The 12,066-nt window shown below is 46.8% G+C and overlaps 1 protein-coding gene across 1 annotated transcript in view; it reads right to left on the bottom strand.

The window, feature by feature from the left end:
• The window catches only part of LOC122156550 (ras GTPase-activating protein 1-like), a gene marked incomplete at its 5' end in the record, with an annotated part of 80,389 nt that overhangs the window by 26,398 nt on the left and 41,925 nt on the right, over positions 1 to 12,066 (bottom strand). The gene's annotated exons all lie outside the window — the stretch shown is intronic.

The following is a 12,066-nucleotide window of genomic DNA, read 5'->3' as shown; positions in this document are numbered from 1 at the left end:
ATATGGTTGTAAAGATGCGCCATGTAGATGCTCATGTGCCCAAGAGTCGGGCTACTGAAGAACAGCAAAATAACCATCAGGTAGACTAAGCTGCCAAAGTTAAGGTGGGTCAAATAGACCTGGACTGGCAGAACAAGGGTGAATTATTTCTGGCTCGGTGGGCCCATGAGACCTCAGGTCATCAAGGGAGAGATGCAACATACAAATGGGCTAGAGACCGAGGGGTGGACTTAACTATGGATGCCATTGCACAGGTTATTCATGACTGTGAAACATGTGCCATTATCAAACAAGCCAAGAGGATGAAACCTCTCTGGGAGGAAGGGCGATGGCAAAAGTATAAATATGGGGAGGCATGGCAGGTTGATTCTATCACCTTGCCACGATCTCGCAATAGTAAGCGTTACGTGTTATGTGCAGGCAGAGGCCTGTTGCTCTCTGTCACAGACTTAGATTGATCTAGTCAACTCCGTGACAAGTATCTTGTTTCTCTTCTTTATCCTCCTCCTCTTTCTTCCACTGTAAATTCAGCATTCATTTCAATTTCTGTCCTCTTACAGGGGCAACTGACATCAATTCTGGTGGCTCCTGTGATCGATCGGGTTGCTCAGTTTTGATGCTCTTTCTCTCCAGCTCGACTTATTGTCTGTCTTTTTCAGTTTAGCAGATGTCTCGTTCAGCTTGGAGCATGACACATTGAGATTGAAGTTTGACTTGCTTGGTTTGGAGACTTCAGTTTGGATTGGGGGATGTCACGTTGATATTGAAGGCTGTCTCGTTCTGCTTGGAGACTCTCTGGTTTTGATCAGATTGAGTCCTGCTTGGTTTGGAGGGTGTCTCGCTCGAATCGGAAGTTGTCTTGTTCGTTTTGGAGTGTCTCATTCAGATTTGAGATCTTTTCTCTTGGATTGGAGACTTTCCTTCTCAGCTCAGAGACTTTCTTACTCAGACTGGAGATTCTGTTTCTCAGCTATAAGACTCTGTCTGGACCTGGAGATTCTTGCTCTTGCCTCTGACTCTCTCCTGGAAACTTTCCCTCTCAGCTTGGAGACTCTTGCTCATTTTGTACTCTCTCCTGGAGATTCTCTTTCGACTTAGAGACTCTCCAATTTCAGTTTCAGAGACTCTCTCCCTTTCTGGGATAGCATTGAATAAGACCTGATAAGCATTAGCCAGGCCCCAAATCATTTGTGCCTCCTCATATCTGCCTGAGCCGCAACATCCCTGTCTCAAATATCTGCCTAGGCTCTCAGGATCTTGCAGGTGTTCAGAAGTCAAGTCCCACGACACCAGCGATGCCCATTTCTCTAAAGTCTCTCCCAAGCCTCTCCACACTCCCTGCCACTCAGCATTCTCTGGCTTTGGGGAAGGCTTCCTCAAATATTATAAATACAGATACTGAGTGAAATGATGAAGAGAACACTCAGGGAGACTGACAACATGGTCATCGGATGGGCATTCAAAAAACACATAAATGATTCAAGGGAGAGACTGGGAGACTGTTTAAAAATCAGAAGATCTGTAAAATTAGCAACTGCCTCTGGAGTTCAGCATGCCTGAAGGCCATGCTGCCATTCAGCGAGACCTGGACAGGCTGGAGAGCTGGGCAGAAAAAAAACAGATGAAGTTTAACAAAAGCAAATGTAGAGTTTTGCATCTAGGGAGGAATAATTGCATGCACCGGTACAGGTTGGGAGATGACCTGCTGGAGAGGAGCTCTGCGGAGAGGGACCTGGGTGCCCTGGTGGACGACAGGTTGGCCATGAGCCAGCAGTGTGCCCTTGTGGCCAAGAGGGCCAATGGCATTCTCGGATGCACTAAAAGGAGCATGGTCAGTAGGTTGAGGGAGGTGATCCTCCCCCTCTACTCTGCCCTGGTAAGGCCTCATCTGGAGTACTGCGTCCAGTTCTGGGCTCCTGTATGGGAACTACTGAGTCACAGCCTGAACCTCTGACTGATCACCTGAGATGAGCCATGAGTCAGCCAGAGGAGCACAGGTGAAGGCAATTCACCTGTGCTGCCAGAAGGGGTGGAGCCAGGCTCCACCTTTCCTAGACCTATTTAAGAGCTGGCTACTAGTGGGGAGGGATCTTGTCTGGAGATTCCTCCTTGTGGTGTTTTGTGGTGAGCCCAACTAAGAATAAGCCTTCCGTTTATTCTCTTTTGTTATCATAATCTACTTCTCTCTTGGTTTTTTTTGTGTTTGTAGCATCTTAATAGCTGTTGGTTGTGCACTTGGTGAGCCAGGCAGGCCAAACATAGTAAAATTTGCGTCGTGTCTTTTCTTTGGAATTTCTATAAATGGGTCAAGGGGGAGCACAATATTCCTCTAGAGGAAGTGTTTCCAGGGCAGATCCCGGGATTTGAGGGATCCCCCTATTCTGTGTTAGCTGTGATCACTGAAAAATGGGGTCCCTTACATGTTATGGGCAATATCTCCCCATATCGCATCACAGAACGCCTGCGGACTAGGTGCAATATTTGGCTACTGGAAGAAGCAGAGGTCCTGCTGGTAAGTAAAATCAAAATGCCGGCTACTCGAGCTCCTTCATCGGGACCCATAAGGGTATCCCGAAAACAAATGTTTAATGATTTAATTCCGGCTGGGGTCCAACTTGCTAAGATTCACCGCCAGCCCAACCATGTCCTTCTCCAGCTCTGGAGACAACTAAAGGACAATCAAAAATTCCAGAACTACCCTAAGAAATCAAGGGTAAGAGCTATAGAGAGGGTTCCAACAACAACATGGAACCTAGAAGATTTTGTTGTTTCAAATAGGAAAAAGAAGCCACCTCAGGTGTCTCAGGCCGCAATGCCTGAGCCTTCGGAAGCAAAAGAATTGGCCCTAGCACAATTCATGGCGTGGCAAGGGACGTTAGTCCCCGGAGGGCCTCCCGACGGGACCGGAGGCCCTATGTAGAATTCAAGATTTATTGGTCCCGAAAAAATATTCAGAGAGTTATGGCATTGGTAGACACCAGTGCAGAAACATCAGTTATCTATGGAGATGCGAGGCAATTTGATGGGGACAGAGTGATGATTGGTGGTTTTGGGGGACAGACTATTCCTGTCACCCAAACATGGTTAAAATTGGGGGTTGGGCGTCTCCCACCCCGGGAGTACAAGGTGTCTATTGCCCCAGTCCAAGAATACATCCTGGGCATAGATATTCTATGGGGTCTGGCTCTCCAAACAATTGTGGGAGAGTTCAGACTTTGACAGAGATGTATCAGTATCCGGGCGGTGCAGGCAATATTAGGAGGCCATACAAAACATGGGCCTGTTTGCCTGCCGAAACCGCGCCGGATTACTAATGTGAGACAGTGTAGACTTCTCCCGGGTGGGCAAGATGAAATATCGAGAACGGTGCAGGAATTAGAAAAAGTGGGCATTATAAGACCTGCACACAGCCCATATAACTCCCCCATGTGGCCAGTGCGGAAGTCGGATGGCACATGGAGAATGGCAGTGGATTACGGAGAATTAAATAAGGTCACGCCGCCTATTCATGCGGCCGTACCCAATATTGCCTCCCTAATGGACACATTGAGTAGGGAGATAAAAACCTATCATTGTGTCCTAGATCTAGCAAATGCATTCTTCAGTATCCCAATTGCTGAGGAATCGCAAGATCAGTTTGCGTTTACGTGGGGAGGCAGGCAGTGGACCTTTCAGGTCCTGCCACAGGGGTACGTGCATTCACCAACGTATTGTCATAATCTAGTGGTGCGTGACCTGGCTGATTGGACAAAACCTGATGATGTTATCCTATATCATTATATTGATGATCTCCTGTTGACATCTGACTCACTGGAGGCAGTAGGACAAGCAGCAGATTCATTAACTGCCTATTTACAACAGAGGGGATGGGCTATAAATCCCCAAAAGGTGCAAGGTCCAGGCCTGTCCGTAGAATTCCTGGGGGTGGTTTGGTCAGGAAAGACCAGAGTGCTACCCAGTGCTGTTATAGATAAGGTTCAGGCGTTCCCAGTCCCTACAACATCAAAGCAGCTGCAAGAGTTTCTAGGTATATTGGGTTATTGGCGTTCCTTTATACCTCACCTAGCGCAGCTGCTAAGGCCACAATACAGACTCACAAAAAAGGGGCAGCTATGGGACTGGGGGAAAACCGAACAGGATGCTTTCCAACAAGCAAAACTGGCAGTTAAACAAGCTCAGGCATTGGGTATATTCAATCCTACCTTCCCAGCTGAGTTGGACGTTCATGTTACTCAAGACGGCTTCGGTTGGGGCCTGTGGCAATGCCAGAGTTCTGTTCGGACCCCCATTGGTTTCTGGTCTCAGGTTTGGCACGGAGCAGAAGGAAGATACAGTATGATTGAAAAACAGTTATTGGCTGCCTATTCGGCATTACAGGCAGTAGAGCCAATAACTCAAACAGCTGCAGTTATAGTCAAGACCACTCTGCCAATTCAGGGGTGGGTGAAAGATCTGACCCACCTTCCTAAGACGGGTGGCCCAAGCACAAACAGTGGCATGATGGGTCGCCTACCTCAGCCAAAGGAGCAGTCTGTCTTCATCCCCCTTGAAAGAAGAACTCCAGAAGATGCTAGGCCCAGTTAGTATCACAGTGATGCACCAAAAGAAATACTGGTCGCTCCACCAGAGAAGAGTCCTGTTCAGGAGGGAAAATATCCTATCCCTGAAGATGCCTGGTACACAGATGGGTCCAGCAAGGGCAACCCAAGCAAGTGGAGAGCAATAGCATACCATCCTTCCACCGAGACAATCTGGTTCGATGAGGGGGATGGTCAGAGCAGCCAATGGGCAGAACTGCGAGCCGTGTGGATGGTTATAACCAAGGAACCCGGTGATGGTATCCTGAACATCTGCACAGATAGTTGGGCTGTGTACCGGGGGCTCACTCTTTGGATTGCACAGTGGGCCACCCAGGAATGGACAATCCACGCCTGACCGATCTGGGGCAAAGACATGTGGTTAGATATATGGAATACGGTCAAACACAGGACTGTACGTGTCTACCATGTTTCTGGTCATCAGCCCCTACAGTCACCGGGAAATGATGAAGCCTACACACTGGCCCGAGTTCGATGGATTGAGAATTTACCATCTGAGAACATCGCCCGCTGGTTACATCAGAAGCTACGGCATGATGGACAAAAGACAATGTGGGCAGCTGCTAAAGCATGGGGACTGCCCGTACAACTATCTGATATCGTCCAGGCATGCCGGGATGCGACACTTGCTCCAAGATGAGACCGAGATCGTTGCCCAAAACAACAGCCCATCTTGCTAGGGGACACAATCCTCTCCAGCGATGGCAGGTCGATTACATCGGGCCCCTTCCTCGTTCCGAAGGGGCAAGATACGCCCTGACCTGTGTCAACACTGCAAGTGGGCTGCTGCAGGCCTATCCAGTACCGAAAGCAAACCAGGCATATACCATCAAGGCACTCACTCAACTGATGTCTGCCTACGGGACACCTCAAGTCATCGAGAGCGACCAAGGGACTCATTTTACAGGTGCAACGATACAGCACTGGGCAGAAGAAAATAACATCGAATGGTGATTCCACCTGCCAGCCATATAATCCAAGAAGGGCAGGCCTCATCGAGCATTATAATGGTGTTCTTAAGGCTGCCCTGAAGACAGACTCCCAGTCCTTGCAGGGGTGGACAAAAAGACTGTATGAAACCCTGCGGGACCTGAATGAAAGACCTCGAGACGGCAGACCCAGTGCCCTGAGAATGTTGCAGATGACATGGGCCACCCCGCTTAGGATCCAAATTACGGGCACTGATCATCAGGTAAGACCCCAGATTGGTAATGAAAATAATCTTCTGCTCCCTGCCCCTGAGAATTTAGAGCTGGGTACCCATAAAATAAAATGGCCCTGGGAGGTGCAGGTAGGACCCAAGTGGTGTGGCCTACTTGCACCTTGGGGGAGACTATTGGAGGTGGGAGGCTCAGTAGTCCCTCCTGTAATAGGTACATGGCCTACTGATGTTGTGGTCAACACTCCGATCTTTATTGCTAAAGGGACCCCCATCGTGTCCCTGTGGCAGATCAGGACTCCTCCTTTGGTGCCTGATATCATTATGCAGCCACAGACATCTGGCCAGAAGATGTGGTACAGGCGGCCAGGACGTGCCCCAGTACAAGCGGAAGTGTTGACCCAAGACAGAAATACGGCCTGTATCATGCCCTGGAGAGCAGACCTTCCCCTCCTGGTACCTCTGAAACATCTGCATTACTCCCTGTGAGTCTGTGAGCCTTCAGGATCACCGGAAGGAACAAAATGCCATCAAGTGTTCCAGTGTTGCTGTCAGATCACATACAACACCTGGTGATGGTCTGCATGGGACTGATGGAACATAGAACGGACCTGCACCTCAGGACCTCATGCCTCCAGTCACTTCATCGAGCACTGGCCCATAGAAGAATATGGACATCCACTGATCGTCACTCGTCTTGAATTGTACCAACATGCGTTGTGATAAAATTGTGTAAGTGTCGCGATATAGCGAATCTCTGTATTGGAGAAAGCTTACCCTTTAGTTAACCTGATCATTGGTTCATGCCTTGAAGGGGTGGAGTGTATGGGAACTGCTGAGTCAGGGCCTGAACCTCTGACTGATCACCTGAGATGAGCCATGAGTCAGCCAGAGGAGCACAGGTGAAGGCAATTCACCTGTGCTGCCGGAAGGGGTGGAGCCAGGCTGCACCCCTCCTAGACCTATTTAAGAGCTGGCTACCAGTAGGGAAGGATCTCATCTGGAGATCCCTCTTTCTGGGGTTTTGTGGTGAGCCCAACTAAGGGTAAGCCTTCCATTTATTTTCTTTTGTTATTGTGATCTACTTCTCTCTTGTTCTTTTGTGATTGTAACATCTTAATATCCATTGGTTATACAGCTCCCCAGTACAAAAAAGGCAGGGATCTCTTGGAAAGAGTCCAGCGGAGGGCCACAAAGATGGTGAAGGGCCTGGAGCATCTCTCCTATGGAGAAAGGCTGAGTGAACTGGGTCTGTTCAGCCTTGAGAAAAGACGGCTGAGAGGGGACTTGATCCAGGTCTATAAATATCTAAGGTGTGGGGGACAGATTGGCGAGGATGGACTCTTTCCAGTGGTGAATGGAGACAGGACAAGGGGAAATGGCCAGAAACTGCAGCATAGGAAGTTCCGCACAAATGTGTGCAAGAACTTCTTTACAGGGAGGTGATGGAGCACTGGAACAGGCTGCATAGGGAGGTTGTGGAGTCTCCTTCTCTGGAGATGTTCAAGACCTGCCTGGATGCCTACCTGTGCGACCTGGTGTAGGGAACCTTCCTTTGCAGGGGGGTTGGACTCGATGATCTCTGGAGGTCCCTTCCAACCCCTACAATTCTGCGATTCTGTGAGTTGTGTGCCACATTGATACCAGTTTTCCAATTGCTGACAAATCACAGGACTAGTTTGAGTTCACTTGGAAGGGTAGACTGGAACTTTCAGGCCCTGCCCCAAGGATATGTTTGCCCGGAGAGGTTGTGGATGCCCCATCCCTGGAAGCATTGAAGGCCGAGCTGTATGGCTCTGGGCAGGCTGGTCTAGTGGTTGGCAACCGTGCCCATAGCAGAGCGTTTGAAGCTAGGTCATCTTTAACGTCTTTTCAACCCAAGCCATTCTATGATTCTATGGCCACTCACCAACTTTCTGTCATAATTTTGTAGCGTGTTATTTGGCAGACTGGAGAAAGCTTGATGGTATTAAAATGTATCGTTATATTGATGACTTGATGCTTACTTTTGCCTCAATAGGTACACTGGAAAGAGCAGTAGGTTCATTACTGGCGTACTTGCAAGGAAAAGGATGAGCAATAATTCCACCAAAGGTACAAGGACTGGGACTATCAGTCAAATTTCTGGGTGTCATTTGGTCAGGCAAGACCTTAGTCTTGCCTAATGCAATGATAGGCACAAGGTGCAGGTGTTCACAGTGCAGTTGGGGAGTTACTTGGCATTTTGGGGTATTGGCAAACATTTATACCTCACCTTGCACAAATCTTGAAAGCCCTATCCAGGTTAACCGAAAAAGGCTAATTATGCAATTGGGGGCAGATGGATTAAGATGCTTTCTGTCATGGTTCTATGTCTTTTTTGTTTGTTTGTTTTTGGGTTTCAGTATTCCACGTCACTACATCATGTGGTGTACGGGGCATTGAAGTGTTAATGCCCCAATCCCAGGTACCTATCCCTGTACATTACAGAAGTCACGGGATCTGGCCCTTCTGGGTGGGGGGCGGGGGGGGGGCGGCGGCGGCGGCGCTCTCTTGCTGCCTTGCAGTGGGTGCTGGAGGGTGCTTTCCTAGCCGTTCCAAGCTTTTCAGGTTTCACTCGGTCCCGGGAACTCTCTCTCTCATCTTGTCTGATTTATTAGTCTCAATTTCAATTAAACTGCATTATATTGTGTTATCTTGTATTCCGGTATCATAGTAAAATAAGTTTTTCTCCATAGATTGTTGCTGCTGTTCTTTCCCTCCCTTCTTTCCTTCCCATCTTTGTGGGACTGGGGTGGGGGGGGAGGGCAGAGGCCTGTCGCCCCTGTCAGGGACATAGATTGATCTAGTCAACTCCGTGACACTTTCCAACAAGCCAAACTAGCTGTGAAACAATGGCAAACACTCAGTGTATTCAACCCCTGTCGAGTTAGATGTACGCATAACCCAGGAAGGGTTGGGTGGGGATTGTGGTAGCATCAGGGTTCTGTCTGTACCCCACTTGGGTTCTGACCGCAGGTCTGACGCGGGGCAGTGGAGAGATGTAGTATGATAGAAAAGCAGCTATTAGCAATATATTCAGTATCACAGGCAGTAGAACCGATTACTCAAACAGCTGAAGGAATAGTAGAAACAATACTACCCAGTCAAGGTTGAATATAAGTTTTAGAATGTATTCTGAAGATGGGAGTGGCCCAAGTGCAAAAAGTGGCACTCTGGGTCGTCTATCTGGGTCAGCATAATCATTTATCCCCAACTCCGTTAAAAGAACTACAAAAGATATTGGACCCAGTCACATATCATAGTGATGTACATAGTAATGAAGAAACTGTTGTCACTCTACCAGAGAAGTCCTGTATAGGGACTGAAGATGCTCTGGATAGCACACTGGGCTGCTCAGAACTGGACAATTCATGCCTGACCAATCTGGGGCTAGGATATGTGGTTGGATATCTGGAAGGTGGTCTGGCATAGGACAGTACAGGCTTACCACATATCAGGACATCAGTCCATGCAGTCACCAGGAAATGATGAAGTCAACACTTTCACCCAAATTAGATGGTTAGAAGATTCACCTATGGAAAACATAGCCCACTGGCTACATCAAAAGCTGTGACGTGCCAGACAGAAGGAGATGTGGGCAGTAGATAAAGCATGGGGGATGCTCATGCAAACATCAGGTAGCATTCAGGCATGACGCAATTGCAATGCTTGCTTGAGGATGAGACCAAGACCATTGCTGGAGACAACAGCACACCTTGCCAGGGGACACAACCCTTTACAATGGCGGCAAGTCAATTATATAGGCCCTCTTCCTTGATCTGAGGGGGCCAGATATGCACTGACCTGTGTCAATATGGCAAGTGGGCTGATGCAAGCCTATTCGGTACCAAAAATGAATCAAGCCTATGCTATCAAGGCCTTAACCAGATTGATGGCAGCATATGGGACTCCACAAGTCATCGAGAGCAACCAGGGTACACATTTCACAGGAACGGTGATACAAAAATGGGCCAAAGAAAATGACATCAAGTTAAACCAGGTACATGTATGATAAAGTAGCCTTGGGAAGTACAAGTAGGACCCAAGTGGTGTGGCCTGGTTGCACCTTGTAGGAGACTGTTAGAAGCAGGGGCAATAGTCATCCCGCATGTAATTGGCAAATGGCCCTCAGAAATAACAGTGCAAACTCCAATTTTGGTAGCTAGGGGACACTAATCATATCATTATGTCAAACTGGAACCTCCCCCCCCTTTGGTACCTGATATAGTAATGCAAGCATCAACATCAGAACAAAAGGTATGGTATATGAGACCTGGCATGCTGCTGTGCAAGCAGAAATATTAATGCAAGACAGAAATACCACGTGCATTCTACCACGGATAGCAGTCTTGCCCATACTGGTACCAACTAAACACTTATTCTACTCCTCGTGAGATCTATGGCTCACCAAGACCACCAGCAGAGGCAGACACAGCATGAGTGAACACCAATATGTCCCAGTGCCACTGAAGGATATTCACAACATTATGATTCTGTTCTTCAGTGACATTGAATTATGGATTTTTTGAACATTTTTCAAGCTGAAAAGAAGTAATTGACAATTCTGGGCTCTTTATGTCATGATGGGAAAAGTTGTGATATTAAATAACATCTGTTACATTATAAACTGTACAGAATAGCTTGCCCCTGATATCTCAACCATTAGTTCAGGCAGTGAAGGGGTGGAGTGTGTGAGAATTGCTAAGTCACAGCCTGAAGCAATGATTGACCACCTGGTGAAGGGACTGTCAGCCCTGGGAGCACAGGTGAAAGCAATTCACCTGTGTGACCAGAAGCTGTTTCCACCCCTCCCTGAGCCTCATTTAAGGGCTGGCTGTCATAATGGAAGGATCTCAAAGTAGAGCTCTTTCTTTGTGGAGTGTTTGGTAAGTTCTGTACCTTAGAATCAATAAGCAAATTGTTCTTTCTTTGGCTAGGTTGTGACTGTCATTCTTTTTTGGGTTATTTACAACTGGTCATCTGCCACCACATTTCTTTACCCTTCCCCCCTCTAATCACCCAGGGTGGTTTTAGGCAGGGATAGTATTGCTCATTCATGCTATCAAGTATCAGGTTCTGTGTTTCCATGTGTGGTTCTTCACACTACCTGGAAAATAGAGCAATCATATTTTTGTTGTTTTCCTTACTCTTCTTGAAGTTCTTTTGTATCAAAAATCTTGGTCTGTAATTATGTGACTCCAATCAACTATAGTGATGTGACTCCTACCATAGTTGTCCACAAACAAAACAAACAAACAAACAGACTTAATTTATCCTTTTTAAAATTTTCATTTACAATCACTAAAACAGCAAGAGAAGAAAGTTAAGAGAAATACTAAATATGGTTTTTTGGAGTTCTAGTCTAACACTAGTATCAGATTTTTAAAGTCAGTTCCTTGAGAGCATCTACATAAGTAACTTCTTAAAGCATACAGTCATGATTTGGTGCTTCTTAACTTTTATCTTGTTTTCCATTCAAAATTGAGAATCTTCAGATAAATATATTTTATATACGTGTTTTAAGCCAATCCAGCAGTGGGCAATTAGTTTCCCAAAGCATCAACTTACTGCAATAAGTTTCTGAAGCTGTACTACCTAATGCTGCAAAACCCTTTGAGACTAATATGATTTCCGCTAATTTACTAATTAGTTTGATTCACCTAGCATGGGGGCTTCTAGTCCATCGTCCTTCCAATAAGCCCTATAAGTAGAGAATGGGTAGAAGAGCATTTACCTTCATGGAAGGCTGATATTGTAGCTTGATTTTATTTATTTATTTAATTAATTAATTAATTTTTTTTTTTCCTTCAATGAGGATGTCTAGAGTCCAGACTGATGTCATGGTTTTGTGATTTTTTTGGCTCTCGGTATTCCACATCATAACATTATGTGGGGCACTGGGAGTTTAACTGTTAATGCTCAAGTTCTGGGTACCTGTCTGGAAGAGGAGAAGAACTACATTCCCCACAGGGGACTTTGCGGTCACAGAGAGGAGATAGAACTCCTGGCAAGGTCACCTGATTTGCTTTTTTTGTCCACTCTTCTTCATCGGCTCTCCTCTCGTCTCCCTGCTGCTCAACTGCACTGCGCATCTCACCTCAACGTTGTGGTGAGGCCTATCAACCTTTCGGACATTCTCTCATTATATTTGATTTATTAGCTTCAATTCTAATTATATTGTGTTATGGTGTGTTATCTTGCATTCCGATACCATATTTAGTAAGTTAGTTTGTTTCTCCTCAGATCGTTGCTGCTGTTTTTAATGATTCTGGGGTCCCCTGTTCCCTT

This window comes from Centrocercus urophasianus, unplaced genomic scaffold, assembly GCF_019232065.1.
Source record: "Centrocercus urophasianus isolate 14NV4802_14NV808 unplaced genomic scaffold, USGS_Curo_1.0 seq_1279, whole genome shotgun sequence".
Taxonomy (NCBI): Eukaryota; Metazoa; Chordata; class Aves; order Galliformes; family Phasianidae; genus Centrocercus; species Centrocercus urophasianus.
This window is presented reverse-complemented; position numbering and strand designations above follow the sequence as displayed.